The sequence below is a fragment of the Haliotis rufescens genome, unplaced genomic scaffold (assembly GCF_023055435.1).
Source record: "Haliotis rufescens isolate VD_foot unplaced genomic scaffold, xgHalRufe1.0.p SCAF_18, whole genome shotgun sequence".
Lineage (NCBI taxonomy): Eukaryota > Metazoa > Mollusca > Gastropoda > Lepetellida > Haliotidae > Haliotis > Haliotis rufescens.
In genome coordinates this window covers 24637668-24658334 of record NW_025963868.1, presented here as the reverse complement: position 1 = coordinate 24658334, position 20667 = coordinate 24637668, and the positions used below count along the sequence as shown (strand labels likewise).

The 20667-nt window shown below is 37.7% G+C and overlaps 1 long non-coding RNA gene across 9 annotated transcripts; it reads left to right on the top strand.

Moving 5' to 3' along the window:
• Positions 1-1259: 1259 nt before the first annotated feature.
• Positions 1260-10124, top strand: LOC124133061. 9 transcript variants are annotated; one of them, XR_007221878.1, is made up of 6 exons: positions 1305-1482; positions 2055-2150; positions 2508-2600; positions 5380-5416; positions 7846-7980; positions 9895-10124. It is a non-coding gene; the product is annotated as an uncharacterized LOC124133061 (long non-coding RNA). The 9 variants fall into 9 exon arrangements; XR_007221882.1 differs by lacking the exons at positions 1305-1482; positions 5380-5416 and adding an exon at positions 1260-1275; XR_006860887.2 differs by lacking the exon at positions 5380-5416 and having other exon boundaries at positions 1308-1482; positions 2055-2137.
• Positions 10125-20667: the final 10543 nt, after the last annotated feature.

Here is a 20667-nt window from a genome sequence, read left to right as displayed (position 1 = left end):
GGACACCAGAAATTGGCTTCACACATTGTACCTATGTCGGGAATCGAACCCGGTCTTCGGCGTGACGAGCGAACGCTTTAACCACTAGGCTACCCGACCGCCCCCAAATCCCTTCTCTCCAGAATATCAAAAGGTCAGCCACTAATGATTCTGGTACGAAGCATACGAGATTCACTCCTAAATACTGTTGAGGTACTGTAGATTATATGGTTGTTGTAATGAAGACACAATAATTGATCCATATGTGACATGCACGGCCGACACACAATATGGCGATACCAAAGCCTATCAGTACAGCCTCGTCGACATTATTCTCTATATAACGTTCTCTACAAAAGTGAGACAGTTGGCGTTTATTTCGCTCTTAACAATATTCCACAATATAGCGGCGGGGGACACCAGAAATAGGCTTCACAATGTACCAATGCAATGTGGGAATCGAACCAAGGTCTTCGGCGGCTCGAGCGAACGCTTTACCCAATGTGCCACCACCCCTACGTTCTGCAGTACGCCTGGCTCTCGTCAATTAATGATTGTAGTGCGTGTTTCTGTAGCTTTAGCTGTGTTTCCACAGGGGAAACTGCCCCGGCAAATTATGATAAAAGGGTCGGTCTATCAGAAAGCCCTAAGGAAAATCGGACAGAGTTGTCTCCCCTGGCAACTCTCCACTTCCGGCGCGTATATTCGATACTAAACATGACAGATGATGAATACGTAACATTATGGATAAAAACACTTTATTCTTGTATCGACATTTCTGGACCCCTTCATCATAACCGTATTGAGTTAAGATATGGCTCCCCACATCATCACACTTCCGCCACCGAATCTGTCGACATGTCGGACACAGTTCGGTCCAAAACGTTCATTTTCCACACGTTGTCTTCCATCTCGGCGTTGGAGAAGAAATCGTGCTTCATCACTGGAAAAGACTCGCCGCCAGTTTCTCAGCGTCCATGCCTGTACCGTGTTGCTCCATCGCACACGTTATCGTCGATGCAAACGTCTCAATGAAGGGGCACATTACGGTCTGGGGTCTGATTCCAACCTCTCGCAGACGGTTCCTGATTGTTTGGTCCGATACCCTCCTCAAACACCCGATCCAGGAAATATTACCTACTACTAGCACAGAGTTGTTAGCAACTATGACCTGCTACTAGTAGGTACAAAGACGGTCTCTACGTCTCTGGAGACTAACATTTACTGCTACTACTAGCTAACGGCAAAGGAGCATGTCTAAAATGATTTTCATTGGTCAACGAGTCTACGTCGACGGTATGCAAGCCAGGCTCTGTCTCAACAGAAAAATTAAATAGATTACCGCAGAGCAACTTCAGCCTGTAACCAGCTAGCTTTCTAGATGTAGAAGTAGCTTCGTAATGGTGAAATGCGCCATGCAAACCTTTCAACCACCATTCCAGTATGTTCCCAGTCACCTGGAATTACAAATAGAATCTACATTATCATGAAGAAAATTATACGGTAACCGTTGATAATTACATCACCAGCTGGTCACATGACCACGTCATGCATCATCATCATCCGCCGCCATTTTGTGTAAGGTCACGTCATTTGTTCCACTCAACCTAGGCCAAGTTTAGGCTAGTTAATTGTGTCTTTACTCTAAATAGAGCACAACAAACGTGGGTGTTTTCATAACAATAAATACTGTTCAATATTCCTACCATTGCCACAAATGGGAACGTAATGTCGTGCGTGTTTTCTACAGGTAGCCTTGCATTCTTTGCGTCACTAGAAACAACGTCGACGTGCACAAGCAAGGTCACGCATCATAAATGCCTTTTATTCTTAAAGAAAGAGTGCTTTACCGAAACAGTATGTCCTACAGTACTACCTATCGTATATTGTATTGGAGTTGTTGCCTGGTATCAAGCGCCCATGTTTTGACGCGAATCACTTGCATCCAAAGACGATTGGGTCACGTTCCTTTTCAGAATCGCTCGTTTCTTTTAGTCCAACTGGTAGTAATTACTAGTAATTAGTACTTACATATATATACTATTATATGTCGTATTGTGTTTACATTTCAGTAGTATACATCGGAGGCAGAAAATTTATTCAAGCTCTGAAGTCCGAAACAACTGAAAATGCTCCAAAACACCATCACGTGACCCTGGTATTCTCAAAGTGTTGGTGAAAGTGTTTGTTTTGTAGGCCTAAATGTTTGTTGATAGTAGAGAGGCTGATTGATAGACTTTATAACAAGTCATTATCAACATTCCCCAACTGTTAGTTAATTACACTGGTCAGTCTACATCTGTATTGTTTCTTTGCAACCTGTCAACAAACTCAAATTTATCCATTTATACCTGAATAATTGTGTTGTCATATTTTAAGATTATGACTAGGCCTACAGCATCTAACTAACTGTAATCCTCTGATAACTAAATGTCTGAAGGCAAAATACCATTTTATTGATGAATATATCTCCATTTAACTCGTACAATTTAGTGTAGGGTGTAATGTTGGAATGTTTTTGTTGACAGTAGCAGACACTACATCTGCCTATGAGCAATGGACAGGACTGAGAATACCATATCATGAACCATAGTGAACACTGCTAGCAACATCCTGTTTTAGTAAGTATAATTGAATCCCCAATTATAATCTCATTGTACATACAAAAAATGATATAGTGTTGTTTTTAAAAAGTGATCTGTTTGGCAGTGTTTTATATATTGTATATTTTTCTTTTCACTTTGTCTACTGGCCTGCATTTGTCCTTGTCATTTTCCTGTTATTTCTGATACATTCCAAAATAAGATTTGTCTGTACAGTACCAGCACACTTTAATAAGGACTAAGAGCAAATGTGCCTATTTCTCAGTATTTTAGACAATTTGTGTTGTACCCAAATAGAGGGAATATTGTTACTGTAGTTCTTGTCATTGTCTTGGTGGCAAGTGCCACATGATCATTGGCACTACTTCAGCATGTTTAGTTATACACATTTACCAGTGAAGATCAGGGTCAGAATAGGTCTTCAGCAAACCATGCTTGCTTTAAGAGGCGACTATCCTTGTCATAAGAGGCAACTTACATGATTGAGGGGTCAGGCTCAGAGACCATGTTGATGCATGTCATCGTATCCCATTTGCATGGATTGATGCTCATGATGTCAATTACTGGATTGTCAGGTCCAGATTTGATTATTTACAGGCAGCTGTCAAAGTTGTCGAATATTGCTTAGTACAGCATTAAACAACAAACAAACAAAGTTATACAGTTCAATTTTTTTAAATAATCTTATACTCTAGTATTATAATGTGCTATTTTTATTGATTATTATGAATACAGACTGTTTGTATCAGTTTGTAAGAGACACAAACCAAGGTTCCAACAACTATCTGCACATGCTTTGTCGTAACACAATTAATATGGTATCTTCAGGTTATGTATGTTTGTAAAATGTGCTAGAAAGTGTCCACTTTAGTTGTAAAATCAGTATCTTCCTCACAACAGAGCTAATGTGCACTACCTTGTTGTGGTATTTTTTGTTGAACTCGTCTCTGTCTTTCTCAAGTTATGTTTGTGCAAGGTGCCTACCTGGTGTATTGATAATATTACCTGACAAGAGTCAAGTTTGCTCATCATATTCTGAAATAAGTTTCTCCAATCTAATAGAAATGGGAAAAGTAATACAAGCGAGTCACCATCATTTTAACCGGTGCTAGGGATGTCAGCATAAAGTATATGTTTTTTTATTAATATTATAAATATTAAAACTCTTTGCACCTGGATTGGAAGAATTGAACATTATAAGAAAACTGCTATGTTCCTTTTCAGCTGACAGGCTGTTTGTGGAAGATGAAAGGGCTAGCCCCCTGTTTAGTTTAGACCTACATTGTAAATGTTGTGCACTGGACCATGGAGCCTGGTCACTACAGGGTTTACCCAAACCTCTTAAAACTGGAGACAAATTCAATTTCTAATCTTAAAAATATCATCTTGATTCTCTAATCATACTGTTAAAATTATGTTTTACGTACTTATCTTATCTCTGTGGAATTCCTAATCCAATTAAATAGTAATGTCCAATATTTTTTAATATATTTGCAGATAACAAATTGCTATAGACTAATAAGGCAACTGCTATATTATATTCTGACTCTTTACTGGACTCAGCAGACTCTGCGCTGTATACTACTGAACACAATGAAGTATAAAAGTCTTTTCATTTCGGAATTCAAGTAGCAAGTGGTAGCCTGTTGTCTGGTACTTTAAAGTATACTATAATGCATGTACTAATTCTTTATACTGTAAACACATAACATGTTTTGCTTGAGCAATTCTTCCTGAAAAGCCCCCAAGTTTGAAACGCAAGTCTAGTTACATTGTGCTCGATGTAGTAAGTCAAATTAATAATAGTCAATATGTCAACACTAAAATCCTGTTTGGGCTAGTTGACCCATCATTTTGGGGCACAGGCTGCTCATGTAATTCAATATATGGTGACAATGTTGCACGAGGTTCTGTTGTGTGTATTTCAATAACTTGCACATTTATGAACTTTAACCTTAATGTAATCCTTGAATCCAGTGATGCTTTATTTTTACATTTCTTTAATAACTTACAATTGTTATGAAGCTGTCATTTTTTGTGTGGTTCCAGGAATAAAGTCACCAGAAATGTATTCAAAAATTTTATCTGAGTTTGAGCATGACCAACATGGCAGATATTTTTAAAATGTTGTTTTCTTCCACTACTCAGACATGTAAGTTATTGTACAGTAAGTCATCTGTAGTGTAAAAACATGTTGATTCTTTTGTTTGCATATTTAGCTATTCCAGAACTGTTAGATGATATTAAATTGCTGTAGAAGGTATTTATTTCCATATATAATGTCATTATGGTATACCAGTGTGTATGACAATTGTTTTGAAATTCATCAATATCTTCAAATATGATCTATTGTATCCAGTGAATGACATGTAAGAAAGAAGGAAGTTAGGCAGCACCCAATCAGAGACCGTACCATTAGACACATGTGATCAAAGGGGTTCCAATTCAACACATTGCCCTTACGTATGATGGTCACTGTCAAACGTTTTTCATGGATCTCTGTGTTTGAAAACCAACTCATCCTGATAATAGGTTTCTGATTATATTGCCTATTCACTTACACAAGATACACAATTTTGAGTAATAAACAGCTGAATGTAGAAATCTGTTAATGTTGACAGGAAGAGAACAATCATTACCTTAGGGTTATGTTAAATATCATTAACATGATTAAGGCTTTAATGACTTATTGATTAATAAGAAATATACGCAGCAAATTCTGTCATTGTCATTGTAGTATTTGTCTATACTATTACTTAAACACTACATTAATAGCCATAATCACATTCAATTACAGGGATCGTTTTCTTTACATACAAGCCCCACCAGTGCAGGTAAAAACATTGCTGGGTCCACTTGCACAGAACAATCTTAGCACTTCAATTATTGTAAATCCTTAAGATCACGATCTTAGGCTTCGGCTACAATCGCTGTCCAATTGATCAAAGGGATAGTAGGCTATGATCATTGTAAACTACAAGCGAAACTTACAATTGGTCCAAACCAATCTTAAGTAGCTAAGATCGTTGTGGTCCCTGAATAAACTTGACAAAATGGCGTGCAGGACCTCATCTAATTCACATAAATATTCTGCCTTATGTTCAAATATTGCCTCGTTATTTTGTTAACTTTATGATTCAAATCAACACTTTAATTTAAGATTTAACGTCAGAAATATCGTTAATTGCAATAGTGAACCACTTAACTATTGAATCGATAGCTAAAAGTAAAAGTACTATACCCACCGGACTCAATGCTGAAAGAAGTGTGAAACAACATACCTTTTCACTAATCAAGGGAAGGATAAAAAGTTGTATGCAAGCGATTAGTAACGTCCGTGACCTTTTCGATAACTCAAGGGCAGCTAATCATAGTTTATACTCTAGATGAGAGTGGTTTCCCTTTGTGTAAGCATGTAGCATAGAATCTACCTTGCCCAGTGTATTAATGTTGTAGAATCGCTGAGCTCCCCATGTTATTCTTTTCAGTCCCATTCGTGTCAGTTATTTTGTCTTTAGTTCATCATTAAATTAATTTACAAATAAATATTAGATGAAGTCAAACATGTTTAAATCTAAAATCGAGTTGGCAGGGGACGAGGGATTTTAAAATCTGAATTAAAAAGAAAAGAAAAAAGCAAATACACATGATGAGACATTTGAAATTTGTGTAAAATATCCCATAAATAGCAAAAGTAAAATTTACACCTTTTAAAAATAATTATCAATGTAATTAATACCAAGTGAATATATATTAAACAACTGCTTTCTCGAAACATTATTCATTATTATTATTTCCCATGCATTCTTGAAATCCTGCGTCTTCCTGTGTTTTGAAAAAGTACTCATAACATCCTTTGTCACAGCAACGAAATGAAAGCATGAAGGATATATTTAGTATTTTACGAAAAGCTCCCCCGTGTTATGTTATAAGGAAATATTTTTAGTATTATTGTCCCCCGCCGCGCGGAGCGGTGGATATAGTATTCACGACCATCTCAAGAACTAAACACTGGATTGTCTTCATATTTGGAACTATGGTGTATATACAGACTCCGCAGACACCAGTCGGTTTTGGTGACCTTGACCCCATTTTCAAGGTCACAGCAGGCAAATCTGCTTTTGGAGTTGGAAAACGGTGTTGCCTCAATATCTCAAGAACTAATCGCTGGATTGTTTTCATATTTGGTACTATGGTGTATATACAGGCGGGGGACATTTCGTCACTTTGTGACAAATACTTGTTTGTTTTAATTTTCATAATGATTGTGTCACTAAATAATATATTTATTCGTATTTCAATACTTTTGATAAAAAAACATGAGTAGGTATTTCTCAAGTTGCAACAGATAACTGTTGAATTCCTAAATCATGACACTATTAATGCCGACAAAAATATATGCCATCATTCTAGTAATCGTTTCCTTCAAATAATTGGCACCTTTCTTGAAACTGTGCAAGGTGCCATGGAGGGAGGTACATGTTGTGTCGTGAACAGTTCCACTTATTGTATACGCAGCAAGCTATGCGCGTTTGCAGACAACTGTAGACAGGAGTCGAGTTTAAGATATTCGTACCTCCACCGTTTAAGATTTCAATCTTAGATGAGCCGTCTTACAATCACACTAAGATGGGTTTGTGCAAGTGGAATAGGACAATTGTATGGTGATTGTAAAATTGATTGTAGCCGCCTAAGATCGATTGTAGCTAAGATTGTTCTGTGCAAGTAGGCCTAGGTGTCGGTAACCTTTAGGTGAGGTTAGGTTGCACCCAGTGCAGGTAACATTTCCAACCATAAGTGGAAAACTGAATTCTTTTAGAACTGGCTGCAAGTCTTTTCGAATCCAGGAAACAAAAGTTCATGAAAATAGTGAAATACACAGGTGGTCTGAATGCATTGAACTTGCAGGACTCATTCTTCACATTTACCAATAGAACAGTCACTCATGAGGTTACAATCACAACAGACACTTTCAGACTTCTGTTTAAGGTTGTTTACTCGATATCATGATATGAAAAGGCATGTACAGATTCACCTCAAAATAAATTCTGGAGCACATTCTCAAGGGTTTTTTTTCTTTGAATTTATTTAAAATTCAAAATAACAGAAAATTTTGGTGGTGCAACCTGCTTAGTTCACTTTGTTGCACCTGGTGCAGGTGGTAAGACAGAATGAAATCGTACCCTGAATTATAGACCAAGGCCCCGATGACTGTATGACTATGGAGTAGCATTGATTATCATCGTCATATTTTTTATTTCAGTTGGCACACAACAGCATCCCTCCTGATCAAGTGAAAAGGAATCCTATGACACCGCTTGATCTTTGTCTGACATGGAAATCTGCAAATCAAATAAGGTGGAAGAATAACATCTGGTTAAAAAATTTATGTGGAAAAGTAAGTTTTTCAACATTTTGGATAAGATTAAACTTCCAAATTTCATCAGGGGTTTGAAAATTAAAGGATGATAAATTCCTCATGGCTTGTTATGTGTTATTTATCCACTGTTTCCTTTGTTTGGACTTTTATTTTTATAAAATATACATTAAATGTAAAACTAGGCAAAAAGTCAGCAAAATCAGTCAAAATCAAGAAGGTCCGAAATCGCAAACATAACTGCATTGAGGTGGGTGTCTGAGTTGAAGCAAATATTGATCTGAACAATAATCTGTCAGCAGGTCAGAAATCACCCACGTAACTGCTGTTATCTGAACACAGTTCAGGTTTGAGATTCACCATGAACTTTTCAGGTATTGAGGGGCTGTGGGGTCCAAAAGTCATCTGAAAATGATTGAACACATGAATAATGGACATGAAATTTAAATTACAACATAAAATAGAATGGTCATGTGTGTAAAGACATGTTATGTTCAATAGTCACTTTCAAATTTATCTTCCTTTAAGGTGGTCGAAAATAACATGGCTGCGGATATAACGACTCAAAACATAGACCAATGTTGATATATTTTAACCAAATTCAGTCTGTAGATGTGTTATGTGTTCAGGTACCAAGTGTTGAAGTCAGCTAATGTTAGTTTGCATCAACCTTCAGTTGTTTAAAACTTTTACTTTAATGACAATCCAAGAAATCCAAGAATCACAAAAATCAGTCCATCGTGGTGATTCTGTGTTAGAATACGTCCACTGCAACCTATCCTTGTTATAAGGGACGAGTTAAGTGATTGGGTGGTCAGGTTCGGTGACTTGGTTAGTTGCTTGTTATTGTAACAAGATGACAGTGATAATATCTAGATTCTTAATATGGCCACCATGTCAACCATATTGAATTTGTCGTCGATGCTAAATTATATTACATTGTACTTTGGAGCATAGTATTATTTTTTTAACTGCTGTTACTTTAACTGCACATACTTCACATGTGCCCCCTTATCTACATTTACTGCATTTTCGTTTAGTCCTTTTGGTTTTATGCATATACCGGTAAATTGGAGTGATGAATGGAAAATATCAACACTGTAAATGGTGACACAGGAGTGTATTAAATGTTATGAATTGATCTAAGTGTTAAAATGAAAATGATATTGAGAAAACAGCCACATAATAAAATATATAAGTACCCTTTATCAGAGCGGCAAATCAGTTCAAGAAATGTGAATTTTATTGGGATTCCAAACTGTATATTTGTTCAAGATAAGGATTTGAAATATCTGATGTTGGTTCTTTTTGCAATGTTGCAACATAAACATAAATACAGTCATCCCTTGCTAAAACACCCTTCATGAAATACCACAGATTGGGTTAAACTTCAGGTAAAATACATGGGTCCCATACATTTAAATACTTCCCCCATAAACGCATTTTTAGGTCATCGGAAATAGCATATCAACAAATCTGCTCTGAAATTATGCAAGTTAGTCCTGTTGTAAGGATGTACAGATGTTCTTGAGAAGTGTTCATTGTATACATCTAGACTTAGGACATATGTTTGCAATCTATTTGATTAAGTTTAGTCATATTTTTAATTTGAAACACTATGTGCTTCGCAAAACACTTGCCTTCAACTATTTGTTCTTATGTTTTTGATCATGCAACCTTCTATGTACTTATTGGGTTGGAATTATCAAAAGGGTAGCAGTTTTGGGGCACCATTGCTGAGAAATATGCCAGAAAATAAATCTTGAAAGTGTGCTTTCACTAATTGTTGTTAATAAAGTGTATAAATGGGCTGAGAAATGTGTGCATTTGAAATATTTGAAATATTTTATTTGAGTTTTGAGATAAAATGCAAATTTTACAGTATTTTAACAGAGCTCCAGATAAGATTTTTGATTCAGTTTTTTGTGGTTTCAGATATCTGCTTTAAAGTGATGTCATGAACTGGACGCTGCACTCTTGATTCCAACACTAATATTGTCATGACCAAATGTTAAAGTTCATATTCAGCAAGTTGAAGATAACTGACACCATCTTTAAGTATAAGTTGCACAAATATGGTATTCAGAAGTTTTTTATTTTCACTACTGATGTATATATAGTATAAAAAAATGGATTTCTGTAATAGAATAAAGTATTGGAATACATGTGATACTAGTTGTGTTTCCGTCACCACAATCTCATTAAAATCAGACCTTAGTTCTCGCTACCACTAAACAAAGACCTGAAGACATCCCATTAGGAGTCACGTCAGAGCGACCTTTCATTCAACCGATCAGAGCGTCGCTTACCAGATCATGAAAGTGACAGTCAGAATGTGATTTCTAATCATACAACCTCGAAAACTTTTAACACGGGGTATTCCGAAAGATAGTTACAGGTTTAACGACTGAATCCATACAATCTAGACCATCTATTAGCCACTCCAGAATGTTCTTTTGTTTAGTTTTCAAATTTGTAATCGAGAATTTGTCCAAATATGTTTCGAAGCGTAGTCGCCAATTTGAAATTAGTGCCGTAAAGCACGAGAAAGCTGCCTTCTGATTGGTCATTCTATTGGTCGGTAAAAGTTCGCACAAGGTCGGTCTGACGTGACCCGTACTGGGATGTCCTCAGATCTTTGTTTAGCAGTAGCAAGAACTAAGGTCTGATTTTAATGAGATTGTCGTCACCATAGTGTGGATGTTTTATGCTGTTTGAGAGAAAAGTTGGCCTAATGGTCTAAAATGCTTCAACACTGCAGAGTTGTGTCGATTGGTTATGTGAGGATCCATTCTGATCACTGGTTGGAGAATAGTGACCTTAAGCTGAACAGATGGACATGTGGCAGTGTGATTTGAAAGTGAGACACAAATTTATGCAACTACATGAGGTATTGTGGTGCTGAAACGAAGGTTCATATTCTGGATTTGAACCCATGACCAGTACATCAAGTTCCATCAACCATGACAATTGGGACACCTGTACTACCAAATTTCTCTCACTCTACTTCAGCAAAATTGCAGTACCATAAAGGCAGAAATTAATAAGTAGGGTCTGTGTGACTAATAAAGCAGTTTCTTGTCACTTTTCGGCCCACTTTTATATCACAATTAGACATATATTGGGTAGGAACAATAACCCTAGAACCTTACGATTCTTGTTCTTTTGAGATTCCGTAACAGCTGCGTCTGATTCAAGAATAACCCAATTTTACATCATTGTCGGACATATATTGGGAAGAAGCCCAAACCCAAGCACCTCACGATTCACGTTTCTGTTGAGATACGAAAACATCAGCGTCTGTATCAGAAATAACCCAGTTTTAAATCACAATTAGACATATATTGGGTAGAAACCCTAACCCTAGCACCTCACGAGTCACGTTTCTGTTGAGATACGATTACATCAGCGTCTGTATCAGAAATAACCCAGTTTTACATCACAATTAGACATATATTGGGTAGAAACCCTAACCCTAGCACCTCACGAGTCACGTTTCTGTTGAGATACGATAACATCAGCGTCTGTATCAGAAATAACCCAGTTTTACATCACAATTAGACATATATTGGGTAGAAACCCTAACCCTAGCACCTCACGATTCACGTTTCTGTTGAGATACGATAACATCAGCGTCTGTATCAGAAATAACCCAGTTTTACATCACAATTAGACATATATTAGGTAGCAACACTAACCCTAGCACCTCACGAGTCACGTTTCTGTTGAGATACGATAACATCAGCGTCTGTATCAGAAATAACCCAGTTTTACATCACAATTAGACATATATTGGGTAGAAACCCTAACCCTAGCACCTCATGATTCACGTTTCTGTTGAGATACGATAACATCAGCGTCTGTATCAGAAATAACCCAGTTTTACATCACAATTAGACATATATTGGGTAGAAACCCTAACCCTAGCACCTCACGAGTCACGTTTCTGTTGAGATACGATAACATCAGCGTCTGTATCAGAAATAACCCAGTTTTACATCACAATTAGACATATATTGGGTAGAAACCCTAACCCTAGCACCTCATGATTCACGTTTCTGTTGAGATACGATAACATCAGCGTCTGTATCAGAAATAACCCAGTTTTACATCTTAATTAGACATATATTGGGTAGAAACCCTAACCCTAGCACCTCACGATTCACGTTTCTGTTGAGATACGATAACATCAGCGTCTGTATCAGAAATAACCCAGTTTTAAATCACAATTAGACATATATTAGGTAGAAACCCTAACCCTAGCACCTCACGATTCACGTTTCTGTTGAGATACGATAACATCAGCGTCTGTATCAGGAATAACCCAGTTTTACATCACCTGGTTGGACACATATTGGGTGGAAACCCTAACCCTAGCACCTTATCATTCATGTTTCTGTTGAGATACGAGAACATCAGCGTCTGTATCAGGAATAATCCAGTTTTACATCACAATTAGACATATATTAGGTAGAAACCCTAACCCTAGCACCTCATGATTCATGAAATACGATAACATCAGCGTCTGTATCAGGAATAACCCAGTTTTACATCACTGTCGGACATATATTGGGTAGAAACCCTAACCCTAGCACCTTATCATTCATGTTTCTGTTGAGATACGAGAACAACAGCGTCTGTATCAGGAATAATCCAGTTTTACATCACAATTAGACATATATTAGGTAGAAACCCTAACCCTAGCACCTTATCATTCATGTTTCTGTTGAGATACGAGAACAACAGCGTCTGTATCAGGAATAATCCAGTTTTACATCACTCTCGGACATATATTGAGTAGAAACCCTAACCCTAGCACCTTATCATTCATGTTTCTGTTGAGATACGAGAACAACAGCGTCTGTATCAGGAATAATCCAGTTTTACATCACTGTCGGACATATATTGAGTAGAAACCCTAACCCTAGCACCTTATCATTCATGTTTCTGTTGAGATACGAGAACATCAGCGTCTGTATCAGGAATAATCCAGTTTTACATCACAATTAGACATATATTGAGAAGAAACCTTAACCCTAGCACCTTATCATTCATGTTTCTGTTGAGATACGAGAACATCAGCGTCTGTATCAGGAATAATCCAGTTTTACATCACTGTCGGACATATATTGAGTAGAAACCCTAACCCTAGCACCTTATCATTCATGTTTCTGTTGAGATACGAGAAAAACAGCGTCTGTATCAGGAATAATCCAGTTTTACATCACTGTCGGACATATATTCAGTAGAAACCCTAACCCTAGCACCTTATCATTCATGTTTCTGTTGAGATACGATAACATCAGCGTCTGTATCAGAAATAACCCAGTTTTACATCACAATTAGACATATATTGGGTAGAAACCCTAACCCTAGCACCTCACGAGTCACGTTTCTGTTGAGATACGATTACATCAGCGTCTGTATCAGAAATAACCCAGTTTTACATCACAATTAGACATATATTGGGTAGAAACCCTAACCCTAGCACCTCACGATTCACGTTTCTGTTGAGATACGATAACATCAGCGTCTGTATCAGAAATAACCCAGTTTTACATCACAATTAGACATATATTGGGTAGAAACCCTAACCCTAGCACCTCATGATTCACGTTTCTGTTGAGATACGATAACATCAGCGTCTGTATCAGAAATAACCCAGTTTTACATCACAATTAGACATATATTGGGTAGAAACCCTAACCCTAGCACCTCACGAGTCACGTTTCTGTTGAGATACGATAACATCAGCGTCTGTATCAGAAATAACCCAGTTTTACATCACAATTAGACATATATTGGGTAGAAACCCTAACCCTAGCACCTCATGATTCACGTTTCTGTTGAGATACGATAACATCAGCGTCTGTATCAGAAATAACCCAGTTTTACATCTTAATTAGACATATATTGGGTAGAAACCCTAACCCTAGCACCTCACGATTCACGTTTTTGTTGAGATACGATAACATCAGCGTCTGTATCAGAAATAACCCAGTTTTAAATCACAATTAGACATATATTAGGTAGAAACCCTAACCCTAGCACCTCACGATTCACGTTTCTGTTGAGATACGATAACATCAGCGTCTGTATCAGGAATAACCCAGTTTTACATCACCTGGTTGGACACATATTGGGTGGAAACCCTAACCCTAGCACCTTATCATTCATGTTTCTGTTGAGATACGAGAACATCAGCGTCTGTATCAGGAATAATCCAGTTTTACATCACAATTAGACATATATTAGGTAGAAACCCTAACCCTAGCACCTCATGATTCATGAAATACGATAACATCAGCGTCTGTATCAGGAATAACCCAGTTTTACATCACTGTCGGACATATATTGAGTAGAAACCCTAACCCTAGCACCTTATCATTCATGTTTCTGTTGAGATACGAGAACAACAGCGTCTGTATCAGGAATAATCCAGTTTTACATCACAATTAGACATATATTAGGTAGAAACCCTAACCCTAGCACCTTATCATTCATGTTTCTGTTGAGATACGAGAACAACAGCGTCTGTATCAGGAATAATCCAGTTTTACATCACTCTCGGACATATATTGAGTAGAAACCCTAACCCTAGCACCTTATCATTCATGTTTCTGTTGAGATACGAGAACAACAGCGTCTGTATCAGGAATAATCCAGTTTTACATCACTGTCGGACATATATTGAGTAGAAACCCTAACCCTAGCACCTTATCATTCATGTTTCTGTTGAGATACGAGAACATCAGCGTCTGTATCAGGAATAATCCAGTTTTACATCACAATTAGACATATATTGAGAAGAAACCTTAACCCTAGCACCTTATCATTCATGTTTCTGTTGAGATACGAGAACATCAGCGTCTGTATCAGGAATAATCCAGTTTTACATCACTGTCGGACATATATTGAGTAGAAACCCTAACCCTAGCACCTTATCATTCATGTTTCTGTTGAGATACGAGAAAAACAGCGTCTGTATCAGGAATAATCCAGTTTTACATCACTGTCGGACATATATTGAGTAGAAACCCTAACCCTAGCACCTTATCATTCATGTTTCTGTTGAGATACGATAACATCAGCGTCTGTATCAGAAATAACCCAGTTTTACATCACAATTAGACATATATTGGGTAGAAACCCTAACCCTAGCACCTCACGAGTCACGTTTCTGTTGAGATACGATTACATCAGCGTCTGTATCAGAAATAACCCAGTTTTACATCACAATTAGACATATATTGGGTAGAAACCCTAACCCTAGCACCTCACGATTCACGTTTCTGTTGAGATACGATAACATCAGCGTCTGTATCAGAAATAACCCAGTTTTACATCACAATTAGACATATATTGGGTAGAAACCCTAACCCTAGCACCTCATGATTCACGTTTCTGTTGAGATACGATAACATCAGCGTCTGTATCAGAAATAACCCAGTTTTACATCACAATTAGACATATATTGGGTAGAAACCCTAACCCTAGCACCTCACGAGTCACGTTTCTGTTGAGATACGATAACATCAGCGTCTGTATCAGAAATAACCCAGTTTTACATCACAATTAGACATATATTGGGTAGAAACCCTAACCCTAGCACCTCATGATTCACGTTTCTGTTGAGATACGATAACATCAGCGTCTGTATCAGAAATAACCCAGTTTTACATCACAATTAGACATATATTGGGTAGAAACCCTAACCCTAGCACCTCACGATTCACGTTTCTGTTGAGATACGATAACATCAGCGTCTGTATCAGAAATAACCCAGTTTTACATCACAATTAGACATATATTAGGTAGAAACCCTAACCCTAGCACCTCACGAGTCACGTTTCTGTTGAGATACGATAACATCAGCGTCTGTATCAGGAATAACCCAGTTTTTTCATCACCTGGTTGGACACATATTGGGTGGAAACCCTAACCCTAGCACCTTATCATTCATGTTTCTGTTGAGATACGAGAACATCAGCGTCTGTATCAGGAATAATCCAGTTTTACATCACAATTAGACATATATTAGGTAGAAACCCTAACCCTAGCACCTCATGATTCATGAAATACGATAACATCAGCGTCTGTATCAGGAATAACCCAGTTTTACATCACTGTCGGACATATATTGAGTAGAAACCCTAACCCTAGCACCTTATCATTCATGTTTCTGTTGAGATACGAGAACAACAGCGTCTGTATCAGGAATAATCCAGTTTTACATCACAATTAGACATATATTAGGTAGAAACCCTAACCCTAGCACCTTATCATTCATGTTTCTGTTGAGATACGAGAACAACAGCGTCTGTATCAGGAATAATCCAGTTTTACATCACTCTCGGACATATATTGAGTAGAAACCCTAACCCTAGCACCTTATCATTCATGTTTCTGTTGAGATACGAGAACAACAGCGTCTGTATCAGGAATAATCCAGTTTTACATCACTGTCGGACATATATTGAGTAGAAACCCTAACCCTAGCACCTTATCATTCATGTTTCTGTTGAGATACGAGAACATCAGCGTCTGTATCAGGAATAATCCAGTTTTACATCACAATTAGACATATATTGAGAAGAAACCTTAACCCTAGCACCTTATCATTCATGTTTCTGTTGAGATACGAGAACATCAGCGTCTGTATCAGGAATAATCCAGTTTTACATCACTGTCGGACATATATTGAGTAGAAACCCTAACCCTAGCACCTTATCATTCATGTTTCTGTTGAGATACGAGAAAAACAGCGTCTGTATCAGGAATAATCCAGTTTTACATCACTGTCGGACATATATTGAGTAGGAACCCTAACCCTAGCACCTTATCATTCATGTTTCTGTTGAGATACGATAACATCAGCGTCTGTATCAGAAATAACCCAGTTTTACATCACAATTAGACATATATTGGGTAGAAACCCTAACCCTAGCACCTCACGATTCACGTTTCTGTTGAGATACGATAACATCAGCGTCTGTATCAGAAATAACCCAGTTTTACATCACAATTAGACATATATTGGGTAGAAACCCTAACCCTAGCACCTCACGAGTCACGTTTCTGTTGAGATACGATAACATCAGCGTCTGTATCAGAAATAACCCAGTTTTACATCACAATTAGACATATATTGGGTAGAAACCCTAACCCTAGCACCTCATGATTCACGTTTCTGTTGAGATACGATAACATCAGCGTCTGTATCAGAAATAACCCAGTTTTACATCACAATTAGACATATATTGGGTAGAAACCCTAACCCTAGCACCTCACGATTCACGTTTCTGTTGAGATACGATAACATCAGCGTCTGTATCAGAAATAACCCAGTTTTACATCACAATTAGACATATATTAGGTAGAAACCCTAACCCTAGCACCTCACGAGTCACGTTTCTGTTGAGATACGATAACATCAGCGTCTGTATCAGGAATAACCCAGTTTTTTCATCACCTGGTTGGACACATATTGGGTGGAAACCCTAACCCTAGCACCTTATCATTCATGTTTCTGTTGAGATACGAGAACATCAGCGTCTGTATCAGGAATAATCCAGTTTTACATCACAATTAGACATATATTAGGTAGAAACCCTAACCCTAGCACCTCATGATTCATGAAATACGATAACATCAGCGTCTGTATCAGGAATAACCCAGTTTTACATCACTGTCGGACATATATTGAGTAGAAACCCTAACCCTAGCACCTTATCATTCATGTTTCTGTTGAGATACGAGAACAACAGCGTCTGTATCAGGAATAATCCAGTTTTACATCACTGTCGGACATATATTGAGAAGAAACCTTAACCCTAGCACCTTATCATTCATGTTTCTGTTGAGATACGAGAACATCAGCGTCTGTATCAGGAATAATCCAGTTTTACATCACTGTCGGACATATATTGGGTAGAAACCCTAACCCTAGAACCTCATGATTCATGAAATACGATAACATCAGCGTCTGTATCAGGAATAACCCAGTTTTACATCACTGTCGGACATATATTGAGTAGAAACCCTAACCCTAGCACCTTATCATTCATGTTTCTGTTGAGATACGAGAACAACAGCGTCTGTATCAGGAATAATCCAGTTTTACATCACTGTCGGACATATATTGAGTAGAAACCCTAACCCTAGCACCTTATCATTCATGTTTCTGTTGAGATACGAGAACAACAGCGTCTGTATCAGGAATAATCCAGTTTTACATCACTGTCGGACATATATTGAGAAGAAACCTTAACCCTAGCACCTTATCATTCATGTTTCTGTTGAGATACGAGAACATCAGCGTCTGTATCAGGAATAATCCAGTTTTACATCACTGTCGGACATATATTGGGTAGAAACCCTAACCCTAGCACCTCATGATTCATGAAATACGAGAACATCAGCGTCTGTATCAGGAATAACCCAGTTTTACATCTATGTTGGACATAAATTGAGTAGAAACCCTAACCCTAGAACCTCATGATTCATGTTTATGTTGAGATTTTATAACATCAGCGTCTGTATCAAGAATAACCCAGTTTACATCACTGTCGGACATGTATTGAGTGGAAACCCTAACCCTAAAACCTCATGATACTTGTTTCTGTAGAGATTTCGTGATATCTGCGTCTGATTCAAGAATAATCCAGTTTTACATCACTGTTGGACACATATTGGGTGGAAACCCTAACCCTAGCACCTTATCATTCATGTTTCTGTTGAGATACGAGAACAACAGCGTCTGTATCAGGAATAACCCAGTTTCACATCACCGTTGGACAGATATTGGGCAGAAACCCTAACCCTAGCACCTTATCATTCATGTTTCTGTTGAGATACGAGAACATCAGCGTCTGTATCAGGAATAATCCAGTTTTACATCACAATTAGACATATATTAGGTAGAAACCCTAACCCTAGCACCTTATCATTCATGTTTCTGTTGAGATACGAGAACAACAGCGTCTGTATCAGGAATAATCCAGTTTTACATCACTGTCGGACATATATTGAGTAGAAACCCTAACCCTAGCACCTTATCATTCATGTTTCTGTTGAGATACGAGAACAACAGCGTCTGTATCAGGAATAATCCAGTTTTACATCACTGTCGGACATATATTGAGTAGAAACCCTAACCCTAGCACCTTATCATTCATGTTTCTGTTGAGATACGAGAACATCAGCGTCTGTATCAGGAATAATCCAGTTTTACATCACAATTAGACATATATTGAGAAGAAACCTTAACCCTAGCACCTTATCATTCATGTTTCTGTTGAGATACGATAACATCAGCGTCTGTATCAGGAATAATCCAGTTTTACATCACTGTCGGACATATATTGAGTAGAAACCCTAACCCTAGCACCTTATCATTCATGTTTCTGTTGAGATACGAGAACAACAGCGTCTGTATCAGGAATAATCCAGTTTTACATCACTGTCGGACATATATTGAGTAGGAACCCTAACCCTAGCACCTTATCATTCATGTTTCTGTTGAGATACGATAACATCAGCGTCTGTATCAGAAATAACCCAGTTTTACATCACAATTAGACATATATTGGGTAGAAACCCTAACCCTAGCACCTCACGATTCACGTTTCTGTTGAGATACGATTACATCAGCGTCTGTATCAGAAATAACCCAGTTTTACATCACAATTAGACATATATTGGGTAGAAACCCTAACCCTAGCACCTCACGATTCACGTTTCTGTTGAGATACGATAACATCAGCGTCTGTATCAGAAATAACCCAGTTTTACATCACAATTAGACATATATTGGGTAGAAACCCTAACCCTAGCACCTCATGATTCACGTTTCTGTTGAGATACGATAACATCAGCGTCTGTATCAGAAATAACCCAGTTTTACATCACAATTAGACATATATTGGGTAGAAACCCTAACCCTAGCACCTCACGAGTCACGTTTCTGTTGAGATACGATAACATCAGCGTCTGTATCAGAAATAACCCAGTTTTACATCACAATTAGACATATATTGGGTAGAAACCCTAACCCTAGCACCTCATGATTCACGTTTCTGTTGAGATACGATAACATCAGCGTCTGTATCAGAAATAACCCAGTTTTACATCTTAATTAGACATATATTGAGTAGAAACCCTAACCCTAGCACCTCACGATTCACGTTTCTGTTGAGATACGATAACATCAGCGTCTGTATCAGAAATAACCCAGTTTTACATCACAATTAGACATATATTAGGTAGAAACCCTAACCCTAGCACCTCACGATTCACGTTTCTGTTGAGATACGATTACATCAGCGTCTGTATCAGAAATAACCCAGTTTTACATCACAATTAGACATATATTGGGTAGAAACCCTAACCCTAGCACCTCACGAGTCACGTTTCTGTTGAGATACGATAACATCAGCGTCTGTATCAGAAATAACCCAGTTTTACATCACAATTAGACATATATTAGGTAGAAACCCTAACCCTAGCACCTCACGAGTCACGTTTCTGTTGAGATACGATAACATCAGCGTCTGTATCAGAAATAACCCAGTTTTACATCACAATTAGACATATATTGGGTAGAAACCCTAACCCTAGCACCTCACGATTCACGTTTCTGTTGAGATACGAAAACATCAGCGTCTGTATCAGAAATAACCCAGTTTTACATCACAATTAGACATATAT